Below are 17,632 nucleotides of genomic sequence, written 5' to 3'. Positions count from 1 at the left end.
GGGGGGGAGAGACTTGTACACTTACAAGTGAGATATGCACACCTGCACTCTGTGCACAGCACAGTCTTCAACCCTGCACTCTGTACCTAGCACACTCCTAAACCCTACACTCTGATTGTAACCCACTCCCGAACGCTGCACTATGTGTGTAACCCACTCTTGAACCCTGCACTCTGTACGTAGCGCACTCCTGAACCCTGCACTCTGTACGTAGCACACTCCTGGACCCTGCACTCTGTACGTAGCGCACTTCTAAACCCTGCACTCTGTACGTAGCGCACTTCTAAACCCTGCACTCTGTACGTGGCGCACTCCTGAACCCTGCACTCTGTACAGAGATCACTCCTGAACCCTGCACCCTATACACAGAGCACTCCTGAACCCTGCACCCTATACACAGAGCACTCCTGAACCCTGCACCCTGTTCACAGAGCACTCCTAAACCCTGCACCCAGTTCACAGAGCACTCCTGAAACCTACACTCTGTACACAGAGCACTCCTGAACCCTGCACTCTGTACACCAGAGCACTCCTGAACCCTGCACTCTGTACACCAGAGCACTCCTGAACCCTGCACTCTGTACACCAGAGCACTCCTGAACCCTGCACTCTGTACACCAGAGCACTCCTGAACCCTGCACTCTGTACACCAGAGCACTCCTGAACCCTGCACTCTGTACACCAGAGCACTCCTGAACCCTGCACTCTGTACACCAGAGCACTCCTGAACCCTGCACTCTGTACACCAGAGCACTCCTGAACCCTGCACTCTGTACACCAGAGCACTCCTGAACCCTGCACTCTGTACAACAGAGCACTCCTGAACCCTGCACTCTGTACACCAGAGCACTCCTAAACCCTGCACTATCTAAGTAGTGCACTCATAAACCCTGCCTCTATGTAGAGCACTCCTAAACGCTGCACTCTGTACACTGCACACTCCTCAATCCTGCAATCTGTTCATAGCACACTGCTGAATTCTGCACTTTGTACGTAGCACACTCCTCCACTCTGCACTCTGTTCGCAGCGCACTGCTCAAACCCTGCGCTCCAACTGTAATACACTTCTCAACTCTGCACTCTATACATAGGGCACCGCTGAATTCTGCACTTTTTTGGGTAGCACACTGCTGAATCCTGCACTCTGTATGTAGCACGCTGGGGGGTGTTGATGATGTTGGTGTTGAGTGGTGCGATGGTGGTGTGATAGAGTTTCTGCTCCTATTTTCTGAGAAAAAAAGCCTTGTAGCCTCATTTACACTTGTATTTGTAACTGCTCCCCCTTCTACTGGATTCACTTGAAAACAAAGCTGCATTTTGTTTGGAGACAGGGGAGGGACCAGGGGGTCAAAGGGAGCCCCGTCAGGTAGGCTGTATGGGGCCACATTATTTCTAACAGTGGCCCTGGTTGTGGTACACTAGTGAGGGGATCAAGGGGTTAAAGCAGGTGGAGAGGAGGTGATACAACTAGTGGGGTATTTTGGTTTTGTGCTGCCCTAGGCAAGACTAAAATCAGGCACCCCCTCATTTAAATTTGTCTCACCCCTTCATCTGTAAACTCCAGATGGATGGTTGGAGGGAAGGGTGGGTGGGGGGACAGAAGTATGGAGGGATGGAAGGATGGATGGGAGGACAGATGTATGGAGGGATGGGTGGATGGTTTGGGGGACAGATGTATGGAGGGATGGGTGGATGGATGAATGGAGGGAGGGAAAAGTGGATAGAGGGACAGATGCATGGAGGGATGGATGGGGGGACAGATGTATGCAGAGATGGGTGGATGGATGGAGGGGACAGATGTATGGAAGGATGGATGAGGAGACAGATGTATGGAGGAATGGATGGAATGATGTGTGGATAAAAGGATGGATGGAGGGACAGATGTATGGAGAGATGGAGGGGACAGACGTATGGAAGGATGGATGAGGGGACAGATGTATGGAGGGATGGGTGGATGGATGGAGGGGTCAGACGTATGGATGGAAGGATGTGTGCATGGAAGGGATGTATGGGTGGACAGATGTATGGAGGGATGGGTGGATGGATGGAGGGAACAGACATATGGAGGGAAAGATGGATGAGGGGACAGATGTATGGAGGGATGGGTGGGTGGATGGAGGGGTCAGACGTATGGATGGAAGGATGTGTGGATGGAAGGGATGGATGGGTGGACAGATGTATGGAGGGATGGGTGGATGGATGGATGGAGGGAACAGACATATGGAGAGAAAGATGGATGAGGGGACAGATGTATGGAGGGATGGGTGGGTGGATGGAGGGGTCAGACGTATGGATGGAAGGATGTGTGGATGGAAGGGATTGATGGGTGGACAGATGTATGGAGGGATGGGTGGATGGATGGAGGGGACATACGTATGGAGGAATGGATGGAAGGACATATGTATGGAGGGATGGGTGGATGGATGGAGGGGACAGACATATGGAGGGAAGGATGGATGAGGGGACAGATGTATGGAGGGATGGGTGGGTGGATGGATTGATGGAGGAACAGATGTTGGGCAGATGTATGGAGGGATGGATGGAAGGGACAGACATATGGAGGGAAGGATGGATGAGGGGACAGATGTATGGAGGGATGGGTGGGTGGATGGATTGATGGAGGAACAGATGTTGGGCAGATGTATGGAGGGATGGATGGAAGGGACAGACATATGGAGGGAAGGATGGATGAGGGGACAGATGTATGGAGGGATGGGTGGGTGGATGGATTGATGGAGGAACAGATGTTGGGCAGATGTATGGAGGGATGGGTGGATGGATGGAGGGGACAGATGTATGGAGGGATGGATGGAAGGATGTGTGGATGGAAGGATGGATGGGGGGACAGATGTATGAATGGAAGGATGTGTGGATGGAAGGATGGATGGGGGGACAGATGTATGGAAGGATGTGTGGATGGAAGGATGGATGGGGGGATCAGATGGTGGACAGATGTATGGAGTGAGTAGCTGTCATGCACTGACCTGGTTTTCTCCGGCCTCTTCCTCCCAATGCAGAAGTGGACTCTCCTGAACACCCCCAGGACATGCCTCTGGCACAGGGACTGTCTGTCCTCTGGAAGTACCAGGAAAGGTCTGTTTTCTGTCCATCTGATTTGGAGGATCTTTCACAGCCTGGTGTCAGGGGAAACACAAGATGCATAGATTATAGAAGCATCCTTTTCTCTGCTCCCGTCCCCCTCCCTTTCCCTCTCCCTCTGCTGCCTGCACTTAACAAGGAACCTCTCCCTCCCTGAAGTAAACCTAAAAGAAGAATCTCCCAGTGGCTCGGAGGAGAGGGGTCATTTTAGCTTCTTCCTCCTCTGGAATGGTTTGAAGTCAAAATCTGGCGGCGAGGGCAGAGGGGCTGGAGCATGGACACACGATGATTGGCTAAGACTTAGCAAGTGACTGCAGTGATCTCTCCCTCCCCTCCCTATGCTGGCCGAGCACTTGGATGACATCTCCTGCATCTTCCCCTGTGCTGTCAGTTCTCCTGACATTAGGCCTCATGTACACATGAACTCACCTAGTCGTCAAAGTCTCCTGGCAGCAGAAAAATGCTAAACGCGTCAAAAATGCGTGTAAACGCAGTACCGCCTTTAGCACTTGGACATTTATTCATTTGATTGGCCAGAGTATTTTCCATTGACATGGATAAACGCCCAAGCACTAGCGTTTAGCTGCGTTACCTCGTTTAGCACTTGGACATTTATTCATTTGATTGGTCAGAGTATTTTCCATTGACATGGATAAACGTCTAAACGCTAAACGCGGCTATCAGCGTTTAGCATTTTTTTAGAGAAAACGTTCCTCTCCTGAACACGTTTGAAAAACTTTTCTGACTGCTAGAAAATGTAGGTTAAAAACATTTGTTTAGCCGCGTTTATGTGCGTTTATGCGTGTTTATGTGTGTTTAGCTGCTTTTATGCGCGTTTGCGTTTAGAAGCATTTTTAAAAGATAACCTCAGGGGACTCCCTAATGCCCAGAATGCACTGAAAAATAGTAAATGATTAACTATTTTAGACATTTTGTGAGAAATAGAGAGAGCAGAAGCAGAGATATCTGTTGGGAATGCAACAGCATGTACTATATAGTATTGTGTGTTAATATCACTTGACCAGAAGATGGCACTGTACACTAAGGTTACCAGTTGTGCATATGTGTAAAACCTGTTGGTTCTCGCTATTCCTCTTTTCTCTCTCTTCAAATCTAAGATGTCTGCTGAAATGTGTTCTGTATGTTTGCAACTTAAGCCACACAAGTAAAACAGTGTTCTGCCTCATCACAAGCTACCAGTGTCTTCTCTAACACATAACCAACAATATCAGTATGTGTTGAGATGACCTGTCTTTTCTGGTTGCATTCACTATGGATCCCATCATGAGCATGCGGTGCGTTCTACCATTTTTTCCATCACGCGAAACCTGGAACTGACTGCGCTGGTGTACCGGGTCCATTTGAATGCATGGAAAACGTTGTGCATGCATTTTTGATGAAAAAAAAAAAGGCTTTGGACAGCATCTGGATATGCAACAGCCCAAAAACGCATCTAAATGCGTTTACACGCACTTACAAGTGCTTGGCATTTGAAATGCCGGTAAACTCTACTCCTGGGTGCGATTTTGTGCTTTCAAAAAAATGCCTGTAAGCTCAACTGCCTGTAAACTACTGTAAATGAAGATGTGTACATGGACACATAGGAAAACATTAGGGAGAGTTCAGGGGCTGCTGAAAAAACCGCTGAACAGATCCTGAATGTCAGTTTATCAGCTGCAGTGTACATGAGCCCTAAGAGCGCGGCTAGTCTCAGGACCTACATTTATGCGCGTTTACCTACCACATTTATACGCGTTTGCTTACAGCGTTTATGCGCGTTTATCCACATTTATGCGCGTTTAGAAGCATTTTTAAAAGATAACCTCAGGGGACTCCCAAATGCCCAGAATGCACTGAAAAATAGTAAATGATTAACTATTTCAGACATTTTGTGAGAAATAGAGAGAGCAGAAGCAGAGATATCTGTTGGGAATGCAACAGCATGTACTATATAGTATTGTGTGTTAATATCACTTGACCAGTAGATGGCACTGTACACTAAGGTTACCAGTTGTGCATATGTGTAAAACCTGTTGGTTCTCGCTATTCCTCTTTTCTCTCTCTTCAAATCCAAGATGTCTACTGAAATGTGTTCTGTATGTTTGCAACTTAAGCCACACAAGTAAAACAGTGTTCTGCCTAATCACAAGCTACCAGTGTCTTCTCTAACACATAACCAACAATATCAGTATGTGTTGAGATGACCTGTCTTTTCTGGTTGTATTCACTATGGATCCCATCATGAGCATAATGCGGCGCGTTCTACCATTTCTTCCTTCACGCAAAACCTGGAACTGACTGCGCTGGTGTACCGGGTCCATTTGAATGCATGGAAAACGTTGTGCATGCATTTTTGATGAAAAAAAAAGGCTCTGGACAGCATCTGGATATGCAACAGCCTAAAAAAACGCATCTAAATGCATTTACACGCGCTTACAAGTGCTTGGCATTTGAAATGCCAGTAATCTCTACTCCTGGGCGTGATTTTTGTGCTTTCAAAAAAATGCCTGTAAGGTCAACTGCCTGTAAACGACTGTAAATGAAGATGTGTACATGGACACGTAGGAAAACATTAGGGTGAGTTCTGGGGCTGCTGAAAAAAACGCTGAACATCTCCTGAACGTCAGTTTATCAGCTGCAGTGTACATGAGCCCTAAGAACACGGCTAGTCTCAGGACCTACGTTTATGCGCGTTTACCTACCACATTTATACGCGTTTGCTTACAGCATTTATGCGCGTTTATCCACATTTATGCGCGTTTAGAAGCGTTTTTAAAAGATAACCTCAGGAGACCTTCCCAAATGCCCAGAATGCACTGAAAAATAGTAAATAATTAACTATTTCAGACATTTTGAGAGAAATAGAGAGAGCAGAAGCAGAGAGAGCAGTATGTGTTCAGATGACCTGTCTTTTCTGGTTGTGGTCACTATGGATCCCACCATGAGCATAATGCGGCGCGTTCTACCATTTTATCCTTCACGTCAAACCTGGAACTGACTGCGCTGGTGTACCGGGTCCATTTGAATACCTGGAACTGACTGCGCTGGTGTACCGGGTCCATTTGAATACCTGGAACTGACTGCGCTGGTGTACCGGGTACATTTGAATACCTGGAACTGACTGCGCTGGTGTACCGGGTCCATTTGAATACATGGAAAACGCTTTGCATGCATTTCTGATGAAAAAAAAGGCTCTGGACAGCATCTAGATATGCACCAGCCCAAAAATGCGTCTAAACGTGCGTAAATGCGTTTACACGCAGTTACAAGCGCTTGGCGTTTGAAACGTCGGTAAACTCTACTCCTGAATGCGATTTATGTGCTTTCAAAAAAATACCTGTAACCTCAACTGCCTGTAAATGACTGTAAATGAAGAGTTCAGGGGCTGCTGAAAAAAAAAACGCACAACTGCTCCCAGGGACGGACTGACAACTCATGGGGCCCCCGGGCAATAGGGGATCATGGGGCCCCTGTGTCCTTGCCCAAACTAAAAAAAGCCTATGAAAAAGGTACCAGGGGCATCTCATGGGGCCCCCTACTGACCCCAGGCCCTCGGGCAGCGCCTGAGTTTCCAAATGGTCAGTCCGCCCCTGACTGCTCCTAAACGTCAGTTTATCAGCTGCAGTGTACATGAACCCTAACCCCCCCGCTTCACATATATGCAGCCGTGTGGGCCGCGTTTTGCACGGGCACGAGAGCCCATTCATTTGAATGGACTGCCGTGCCTGTGACATGCAGGGAAAGAAGTCCCTGCACTTCTTTGGAAAACGCATCCGCAGGGGAACCTCGGTTCCCAGTACAGTTGTGTTTTCCAGTGCGGGTGGCGTGCCATTAGAACTAATGGCACACGTCCGCAGGTCCGCATTTCTCTGTGCGGGTGGTGCGGCTGCACAGCTTTTTCGTGTGGACCCGCACGGATGTGTACCTAGGGTAAGAGCACGGCTAGTCTCAGGATCTGCTCATTATAACAAGCAGGAGACACGGAGTCCGGACTGAAAACTGAACTTTTTTCCTGGAGGTGCCCAGTGCAGCTGCTGATGGAGGTGCTATGAACATTTTATAGTACCCCCAACCCCCTACCTGGCACTACCCCTGGCCAAAATGCATACAGACTCATACTTTTAGTAGCCACTTCCATACATTTGTGCCATTCGTAGCCAAGACTGGTACCATATAAAAAGAAATAAAAAACAAGCGCTAGATGTCGATAAAAAGAACAAAGAAGAAAAGAAGGCATAGAAAGTAAACCTCTGGAACTTCAAAAAAAAGAGACAATAATAATATGCAGCGCTAATTGCCAAAATAAAAATCAAATATAATACATAATTATAAATAAAGGACAACAAAACGTGAAGTTCATGCAGAATAAACGTGACTTCTGTGATGTATCAACAGATGATAAAGCAGAATTTTCGTGATTCTTGTGGTATTGAGACTAGGTGTAGATTGCACTAACCGGACACATAAGGAGATTCTGCATGGAGTATTTACTGGCCTGCCTCGCTGCTGGTTATCCCCGCTTCAGTCCATCCTGAATACGGCTGCCAGACTCATTCACCTTTCCAACCGCTCCATCTCCGCCACCCCCCTCTGCCAATCCCTCCACTGGCTTCCGATTGCGCAACGGATCAAATTCAAAATCCTAACACTGACGTACAAAGCCGTCCACCATACTACCCCGAACTACATCACTGACCTAATATCCAAGTACCGCCCAGCACGCACACTCCGCTCCTCACAAGACCTCCTTCTCTCTAGTTCCCTGGTCTCCTCCTCCCATGCCCGCCTCCAGGACTTCTCCAGGGTGTCACCCATCCTCTGGAACTCCCTGCCCCAACCCATCAGATTATCACCTACTCTCCTCTCCTTTAGGCACACCCTGAAAACCCATCTCTTCAGGGAAGCCTACCCCACCCCCTGGTAACTTGCCGACCTCCTCCACTCTTCCTACCATTCCATCCCCCACAGCTATCTCCTCATGTGCCACCATCCCCTCCCTCCTAGATTGTAAGCTCCAAAGAGCAGGGCCCTCAATCCCCTCGTGTTTTGCCTTGTATTGGTATTGTTCTGTCACATGTTCTGTCCCCCTTTGTAATGTACAGCGCTGAGCGAACTATTGGCGCTTTATAAATACTGTATAATAATAATAATTTAAGACCTACTCCTGGTGCTCTGGATGTGAGACACTGAAAGGGTGGTCGTCATCTTAAATCTCGCCACTAGATGTCATGTATCCCAAATCAAATGGAAAAGGCTCTGTGGATAAGAGCATCAGCCACCAGAGGGATCATCCAAATCGTCAGACAGCAATGAGCAGGAAACGATAAGCACCTTCAAGAAGCCCGGGCTCCCATAATAAAAAGAGCCCCAGGCCAGAAGCATTGATAGTGTAGTATATTTTATTGATCAATAAAGCAATCAAACAAAGACACACTTACAGCTTTCAAAAGATAACCTCTGGCCGTCCTAAACTGGCCATGCGGTGTGTAGTAGTATCTGGGGGACACCTTTCTGACGCGTTTCGTGTAATGTACAGGTTTTCAAAGGAAAACGTGTACATTACACGAAGACTGGTACCAATCAGCACCAGAGGCGTCCCTAGGGTTGGTGTCACCCGGTGCAGTAACACTTGGTGACACCCCCTCCGACGACCCCCGCAGAATGGATCGGACTCCGATCCATTACGCTCAATCCGCAGATCCGATCCATCCTGCGGGGATCATCGACTTTCTTTACAACTTCAAGTTTTACATCGTGCTGCGTGTGTTTTACTATGGAGACATGCTGTGCAGAGAAATACACAGCAGCATGTCCTTGCTGGCAGGCGAGAGACCTGTGTTGTTTATCATGGAAACGAGAACGCACCCGACTCCGCATATAACGCAGGAGCGGGCCCCAGTCTCTCTCTGTTTTTGGATCGGACTCTGATCCATTATGCTCAATCCGCAGATCCGATCCATCCTGCGGGGATCGTCGACTTTCTTTACAACTTCAAGTTTTACATCATGCGCTCCGTGTGTTTTACTATGGAGACATGCTGTGCAGATAAATACACAGCAGCATGTCCTTGCTGGCAGGCAAGAGACCTGTGTTGTTTATCATGGCAATGAGAATGCACCCGACTCCGCATATAGCGCAGGAGCGGGCCCCAGTCTCTCTCTGTTTTTGGATCGGACTCTGATCCATTATGCTCAATCCGCAGATCCGATCCATCCTGCGGGGATCGTCAACTTTCTTTACAACTTCAAGTTTTACATCATGCGCTCCGTGTGTTTTACTATGGAGACATGCTGTGCAGATAAATACACAGCAGCATGTCCTTGCTGGCAGGCGAGAGACCTGTGTTGTTTATCATGGCAACGAGAACGCACCTGACTCCGCATATAACGCAGGAGCGGGCCCCAGTCTCTTTCTGTTTTTGGTTGCTCCCTCCTGCCTGCTGCTGTGCAGGGTCTGTGCTGTGGACAGACCCTATGGACTCTCCCCCCACCAGCCTCCTTCACTGACGGACTGCAAGCCAAGGAGATCCCAGCTCAAGGCTGCTGCAGACCTCCCAGCCATCTCCACCCCAGGCTCTCCACTGCTGTCTGGTGAGTGGATTAACCCCGTTGTGCCCAGACCTCTGCCCTGTGTGGGACTTAACCCTCTCTGCCCTGCTCTGCATCCTGTGTACTGGATTAATCCCACTGTGCCCGGACCTCTGCCCTGTGCTGGACTATCAGCCTTCTGTCATGCCATATTGCCATCCTGAGAACCAGGGGTGGACTGACCATTTGGAAACTCGGGCACTGCCTAAGGGCCCGGGGTCAGTAGGGGGCCCCATGAGATGCCCCTGGTACCTTTTTCATAGGCTTTTTTGAGTTTGGGCAAGGACACAGGGGCCCCATGATCCCCTATTGCCAGGGGGCCCCATGAGTTGTCAGTCCACCCCTGCTGAGAACCCTACTGTTTTACTGTGTCTTATGGTGTTCTGTGGACTAGCTGCCCTATTGTCTGCACCCCAGTAAACTCCCCAATAACTGCCCACACGTCAGGTTTTGTGTGATCTGTCTCCGTGTGCTCTCTGTGCTCCTAGTTCATCACACCTCCAAACTTGGTGTGGACCTCAGATGAGCACAACAACAGTGTGTAGAGATCTTCATGGAATGGGTTTCCATGGCCGAGCAGCTGCATCCAAGCCTTACATCACCAAGTGCAATGCAAAGCATCGGATACTGTGGTGTAAAGCACGCCGCCACTGGACTCTAGAGCAATGGAGACGTGTTCTCTGGAGTGACCAATCACGCTTCTCTGTCTGGCAATCCGATGGATGTGTCTGGGTTTGGCGGTTACCAGGAGAACGGTACTTGGCTGATTGCAGTGTGCCATGTGTAAAGTTTGGTGGAGGGGGGATTATGGTGTGGGGTTGTTTTTCAGGGGTTGGGCTTGGCCCCCTAGTTCCAGTGAAGGGAACTCTTAAGGCATCAGCATACCAAGACATTTTGGACAATTTCATGTTCCTAACTTTGTGGGAAGAGTTTGGGGATGGCCCCTTCCTGTTCCAACATGACTGCACACCAGTGCACAAAGCAAGGTCCATAAAGACATGGAGGAGCCAGTTTGGGGTGGAGGAACTTGACTGGCCTGCACAGTGTCCTGACCTCAACCCCATAGAACACCTTTGGGATGAATTAGAGTGGAGACTGTGAGCCAGGCCTCCTCCCCCGACATCAGTGCCTGACCTGACAAATGTGCTTCTGGAAGAATGGTCCAACCTTCCCATAGACACCCTCCTAAACCTTGTGGACGGCCTTCCCAGAAGAGTTGAAGCTGTTGTAGCTGCAAAGGGCGGGGCCAACTCAATATTGAACCCTACGGACTAAGACTGGGGGGCCATTAAAGGTCATGTGCGTGGAAAGTCAGGCCGACCTGGCAATATAGTGCATGTCTGGTGCACTGGTGTTGAGGATTCAGTGTGGATTGAAAAAGAGTTCTGGACAATTTCTGAGCAGTGCGGTCCGGTTCAGGTGCGGATTTCAGGCTATTGACTTCTATGGGAACCTTTTCTAAACCGCACATCATCAGTTGTGAACGGGATAACATCCTCATCTGAACCTGATGTGAACCTGACCGAAGGCACTGCTCAGAAATCAGAGCTGTCAATCACAAGTTCCCCAATGATATCAGCAAAGGGATGCTGGTACTTGTAGTTCCCCTATGATATCAGAGATGGGATGCTGGGACTTGTAGTTCCCCTATGATATCAGAGAAGGGATGCTGAGACTTGTAGTTCCCCTATGATATCAGAGAAGGGATGCTGAGACTTGTAGTTCCCCTATGATATCAGATAAGGTGTTCTTGGCCTTGTAGTTCCCCTATGATATCAGATAAGGTATGCTGGGACTTGTAGTTCCCCTATGATATCAGAGAAGGTATGCTGGGACTTGTAGTTCCCCTAGGATATCAGATAAGGTGTTCTTGGCCTTGTAGTTCCCCTATGATATCAGATAAGGTATGCTGGGACTTGTAGTTCCCCTATGATATCAGAGAAGGTGTTCTGGGCCTTGTAGTTCCCCTAGGATATCACAGAAGGTATTCTGGGCCTTGTAGTTCCCCTAGGATATCAGAGAAGGGATTCTAGGCCTTGTAGTTCCCCTATGATATCAGAGAAGGGATGTTGGGACTTGTAGTTCCCCTATGATATCAGCGAAGGGATGCTGGGACTTGTAGTTCCCCTAGGATATCAGCGAAGGGATGCTGGGACTTGTAGCTCCCCTATGATATCAGATAAGGTATACTGGGCCTTGTAGTTCCCCTAGGATATCACAGAAGGGATGCTGGAACTTATAGTTCCCCTAGGATATCAGAGAAGGGATGCTGAGACTTGTAGTTCTCCTAGGATATCACAGAAGGGATGCTGGAACTTATAGTTCCCCTAGGATATCAGAGAAGGTATTCTGGGCCTTGTCGTTCCCCTATGATATCAGAGAAGGGATGCTGGGCCTTGTCGTTCCCCTATGATATCAGAGAAGGGTTGCTGGGACTTGTAGTTCCCCTAGGATATCAGAGAAGGGATGCTGGGACTTGTAGCTCCCCTAGGATATCAGAGAAGGTATTCTGGGCCTTGTAGTTCCCCTATGATATCACAGAAGGGATGCTGGGACTTGTATTTCCCCTATGATATCAGAGAAGGTATTCTGGGCCTTGTAGTTCCCCTATGATATCAGAGAAGGGATGCTGGGACTTGTAGTTCCCCGAGGATATCAGAAAAGGTATTCTGGGCCTTGTAGTTCCCCTAGGATATCAGAGAGGGGATGCTGGGACTTGTAGTTCCCCTATGATATCAGAGAAGGTATTCTGGGCCTTGTAGTTCCCCTAGGATATCAGAGAAGGGATGCTGGGACTTGTAGTTCCCCTAGGATATCAGAGAAGGGATGCTGGGACTTGTAGTTCCCCTAGGATATCAGTGAAGGGATGCTGGGACTTGTAGCTCCCCTATGATATCAGAGAAGGGATGCTGGGCCTTGTAGTTCCCCTAGGATATCAGAGAAGGGATGCTGGGATTTGTAGCTCCCCTAGGATATCAGCAAAGGGATGCTGGGACTTGTAGCTCCCCTAGGATATCAGAGAAGGGTTGCTGGGACTTGTAGTTCCCCTAGGATATCAGAGAAGGGATGCTGGGACTTGTAGTTCCCCGTGATTTTAGTGAAGAGATGCTGGGACTTGTAGTTCCCCTAGGCTATCAGAGAAGGGATGCTGGGATTTGTAGCTCCCCTAGGATATCAGCAAAGGGATGCTGGGACTTGTAGCTCCCCGAGGATATCAGAGAAGGTATTCTGGGCCTTGTAGTTCCCCTAGGATATCAGAGAGGGGATGCTGGGACTTGTAGTTCCCCTATGATATCAGAGAAGGTATTCTGGGCCTTGTAGTTCCCCTAGGATATCAGAGAAGGGATGCTGGGACTTGTAGTTCCCCTAGGATATCAGAGAAGGGATGCTGGGACTTGTAGTTCCCTTAGGATATCAGAGAAGGGATGCTGGGACTTAAAGTTCCCCTAGGATATCAGAGAAAGGATGCTGAGACTTGTAGTTCCCCTAGGATATCAGCAAAGGGATGCTGAGACTTGTAGTTCCCCTAGGATATCAGCAAAGGGATGCTGAGACTTGTAGTTCCCCTAGGATATCAGATAAGGGATGCTGGGACTTGTAGTTCCCCTAGGATATCAGAGAAGGGATGCTGGGACTTGTAGTTCCCCTAGGATATCAGAGAAGGGATGCTGGGACTTGTAGTTCCCCTAGGATATCAGCGAAGGGATGCTGGGACTTGTAGCTCCCCTATGATATCAGAGAAGGGATGCTGGGCCTTGTAGTTCCCCTAGGATATCAGAGAAGGGATGCTGGGATTTGTAGCTCCCCTAGGATATCAGCAAAGGGATGCTGGGACTTGTAGCTCCCCTATGATATCAGAGAAGGGTTGCTGGGACTTGTAGTTCCCCTAGGATATCAGAGAAGGGATGCTGGGACTTGTAGTTCCCCGTGATTTTAGTGAAGAGATGCTGGGACTTGTAGTTCCCCTAGGCTATCAGAGAAGGGATGCTGGGATTTGTAGCTCCCCTAGGATATCAGCAAAGGGATGCTGGGACTTGTAGCTCCCCTAGGATATCAGAGAAGGGATGCTGGGACTTGTAGTTCCCCTAGCACAGGGGTCTGTAACCTTTAAGACATAAAGAGCCACTTGGACCCGTTTCCGAGAGGGAAAAAAAGACTGGGAGCCGCAAAACCATTGCAACATTTAAAACAAATCCAACACTGCATATATTGCAAAAAGCGCTCTGGTCATGAAGGGGGTTTAAGGGCCCAGTAAGCAAAGGGTTAATCAGGGCCACAGTGTATCGTCATAATCACAATCATAGCCTTAGGTCAGTGGTGGGCAACCTTTTTTTTCAACTGAGCCAAATCTCGCCAAAACCACGATTAAAATTTATTTTGAGAGCCACATTTTTAAAACTGAAAATACATCCCCCATATAGTAATTCATCCCCCATAGTAATTCATCCCCCATAGTAATTCATCCCCCATATAGTAATTCATCCCCCCTATAGTAATTCATCCCCCATATAGTAATTCATCCCCCATAGTAATTCATCCCCCATATAGTAATTCATCCCCCATATAGTAATTCATCCCCCATAGTAATTCATCCCCCCTATAGTAATTCATCCCCCATATAGTAATTCATCCCCCATAGTAATTCATCCCCCATATAGTAATTCATCCCCCCTATAGTAATTCATCCCCCCTATAGTAATTCATTCCCATATTGTGTCAATTCACTTACCTGTACTCCGCGCGTTCCTCTCGCCGTGTTCCCGCGCAGTTCTGGTCTTCAGGGCGGACTGTGAGAGGAGAGGAGTTCGTCACGCTGCCCCGCCTACATCCTGACAGCCAATGTTTGCCACGCTCCGCGGGCCGGATTATAAGGTCCGCCGGGCCGTAGTTTGCCCACTGCTAGGCTAGCTGCAGAGTCCTGACTTTTGGGGCGGCCGCCCGAGAGGAGGGAGGGGAGCGGGCGCCCGGCACACAGAAGAGCTGCATTAACCTCCCTGGCGGTATGATTCCTTCCGATTTTTTGTGCTGAAAGCGGTACCATTTTTTCGCATGGAAATAGTTTTTTATTGTAGGCTGTAATTTTTAGGAAAATTTCCCCACAAATCATTATCACTCAATTCTGCAAGTGGTTCTGATTTACTATCGCTGTTCTCTAGCCGGTTTAAAACCGCTTTTGACCTAAAGGGACGCTTTTTGGACGCCATGGACTTTTCTAAGTTTCCAGGCAGAAAGAACAGACAAAATGCAGGCAGGGCGCAGGACAAAGCACTCGGGACAAAATGTATGTGAAATGGGATGAAACAGCAATGTTTTACTATTGAAAATTAAAAAAAAAAAAAAGACATTTTTTAAATTTTTTAAATTTCCCGCCGCCGGCGGCGCCCGTACGTCCCGACGTCACAGGGACCGGAACACAGAAGCCGGATGCCGGCATCGGCCGGAGGAGATGGCCGGGGACGCTGCAGGGGACACATCGCGGGAGCGAAGGACAAGGTAAGTGCTGCAGGGACCCCCAGAGCAGCGCCGCATGGTAAGCCCGAGTGTAGCTCGTGGTATAGAAATTCTACCACGAGCTACACTCGGGAAAACCGCCAGGGAGGTTAAAAGAGCCGCGGCTTGCCGACCACTGAGCTACGGCAACCCTATTGCCTGTCACCTGGTGGGCAGTGTGCTCCGGAGCCGCAGCAAAGGTGAAAAAGAGCCGCATGCGGCTCTGGAGCCGCGGGTTGCCGACACCCGCCCTAGCATATCAGAGAAGGGATGCTGGGACTTGTAGTTCCCCTAGCATATCAGAGAAGGGATGCTGGGACTTGTAGCTCCCCTAGGATATCAGCAAAGGGATGCTGGGACTTGTAGCTCCCCTAGGATATCAGCAAAGGGATGATGGGACTTGCAGTTCCCCTAGGATATCAGAGAAGGGATGCTGGGACTTGTAGTTCCCCTAGGATATCAGAGAAGGGATGCTGGGACTTGTAGTTCCCCTAGGATATCAGAGAAGGGATGCTGGGACTTGTAGTTCCCCTATGATATCAGAGAAGGGATGCTGGGACTTGTAGTTCCCCTATGATATCAGAGAAGGGGTACTGGGACTTGTAGTTCCCCTATGATATCAGAGAAGGTATTCTGGGCCTTGTAGTTCCCCTATGATATCAGCGAAGGGATGCTGGGACCTGTAGTTCCCCTAGGATATCAGCAAAGGGATGTTGGGACTTATAGTTCCCCTAGGATATCAGGGAAGGGATGCTGGGACTTGTAGTTCCCCTAGCATATCAGAGAAGGGATGCTGGGACTTGTAGTTCCCCTAGCATATCAGAGAAGGGATGCTGGGACTTGTAGTTCCCCTAGCATATCAGAGAAGGGATGCTGGGACTTGTAGTTCCCCTATGATATCAGAGAAGGGATTCTGGGACTTGTAGTTCCCCTAGCATATCAGCAAAGGGATGCTGGGACTTGTAGTTCCCCTAGCATATCAGCAAATGGATGCTGGGACTTGTAGTTCCCCTAGGATATCAGAGAAGGGACGCTGGGACTTGTAGCTCCCCTATGATATCAGAGAAGGGACGCTGGGACTTGTAGTTCCCCTAGGATATCAGAGAAGGGATGCTGGGACTTGTAGTTCCCCTAGGATATCATAGAAGGGATGCTGGGACTTGTAGTTCCCCTAGGATATCAGAGAAGGGATGCTGGGACTTGTAGTTCCCCTAGGATATCAGCAAAGGGATGCTGGGACTTGTAGTTCCCCTAGGATATCAGAGAAGGGATGCTGGGACTTGTAGTTCCCCTAGGCTATCAGAGAAGGGATGCTGGGACTTGTAGCTCCCCTAGGATATCAGCAAAGGGATGCTGGGACTTGTAGCTCCCCTAGGATATCAGCAAAGGGATGTTGGGACTTGTAGTTCCCCTAGGATATCAGAGAAGGGATTCTGGGACTTGTAGTTCCCCTAGCATATCAGCAAAGGGATGCTGGGACTTGTAGTTCCCCTAGCATATCAGCAAAGGGATGCTGGGACTTGTAGTTCCCCTAGCATATCAGCAAAGGGATGCTGGGACTTGTAGTTCCCCTAGGATATCAGAGAAGGGACTCTGGGACTTGTAGTTTTGTAGTTCCCCTATAATATCAGCAAAGGGATGCTGGGACTTGTAGCTCCCCTATGATATCAGAGAAGGGACGCTGGGACTTGTAGTTTTGTAGTTCCCCTATAATATCAGCAAAGGCATGCTGGACATGGGGATACATGGACTCTCCTCCCTATACAGTATACATTATTTGTAAATACAGATTATGCAGAAAGTATTCACAGCACTTTTGCCACATTTTGTTGTTACAGCCAGCATCCAAAACGGATTGAATTCATTTTGTTCCTCCACATTCTACAAACCTTACCCCCTAATGACAACGGGAAAGAAGTCCGTTTTGAAACCTTTGCAATTGCTGTGAATACTTTGTGGATGCACTGTACACTAATATATAATCCACACAATATACAGACTATTCAGAAATTGTGAGTGGAGTCTCCATTTCCCGCCTGATTTCAGAATCTGGAACTGGACTCACCTTGTTAGATCTGCCCATACATCCTCCAATCAGTTCGCTTGCACTTCCCGACAATGGAGAGACCTGAAAATACTTTTAGAAACGCGACGCACCTAATCACAGAAGACTGCCGGAAGATAAAACCTGGAAATACGAGTGCATGCAACTACTTCTTCCCCTAAGAAGACCAGAAGTGAGCAAAAATATATTTCTGCCTCCTCTACGGTGATGTCCTTCCTAATTCCAGGAGGAGGAGGAGGTGGTGGAGGAGGTGGAGAAGAAGAAGAAGGAGAAGAAGGAGAAGGAGGAGGAGAAGGAGGAGGAGGAGGAGGAGGAGGAGGAGGAGGAGGAGGAGGTGGAGGTGGAGGTTGTGGAGGTGTAGGAGGTTGTGGAGGTGTAGGAGGTCGTGGTG

At 48.7% G+C, this 17,632-nt stretch overlaps 1 protein-coding gene across 1 annotated transcript in view; it reads right to left on the bottom strand.

The window, feature by feature from the left end:
- LOC149438952 (NACHT, LRR and PYD domains-containing protein 3-like) overlaps positions 1-17,381 on the bottom strand; it is a 51,010-nt gene extending 33,629 nt beyond the window's left edge. The window contains exons 1-2 of the mRNA XM_089659696.1: positions 17,242-17,381; positions 2,985-3,134 (exon numbers count right to left, since the gene is read on the bottom strand). The gene's annotated coding sequence lies outside the window, so the exon portion shown is untranslated. The remainder of the gene's footprint in view (positions 1-2,984; positions 3,135-17,241) is intronic.
- Positions 17,382-17,632: the final 251 nt, after the last annotated feature.

Source organism: Staurois parvus, unplaced genomic scaffold (assembly GCF_062004578.1).
Source record: "Staurois parvus isolate SC_StPar_1 unplaced genomic scaffold, SC_StPar_1.0 ptg001181l, whole genome shotgun sequence".
In the NCBI taxonomy this organism is placed as follows: Eukaryota; Metazoa; Chordata; class Amphibia; order Anura; family Ranidae; genus Staurois; species Staurois parvus.
The sequence above is the reverse complement of the archived record's forward strand: the minus strand, read 5'-3'. Positions and strand labels throughout refer to the sequence as shown.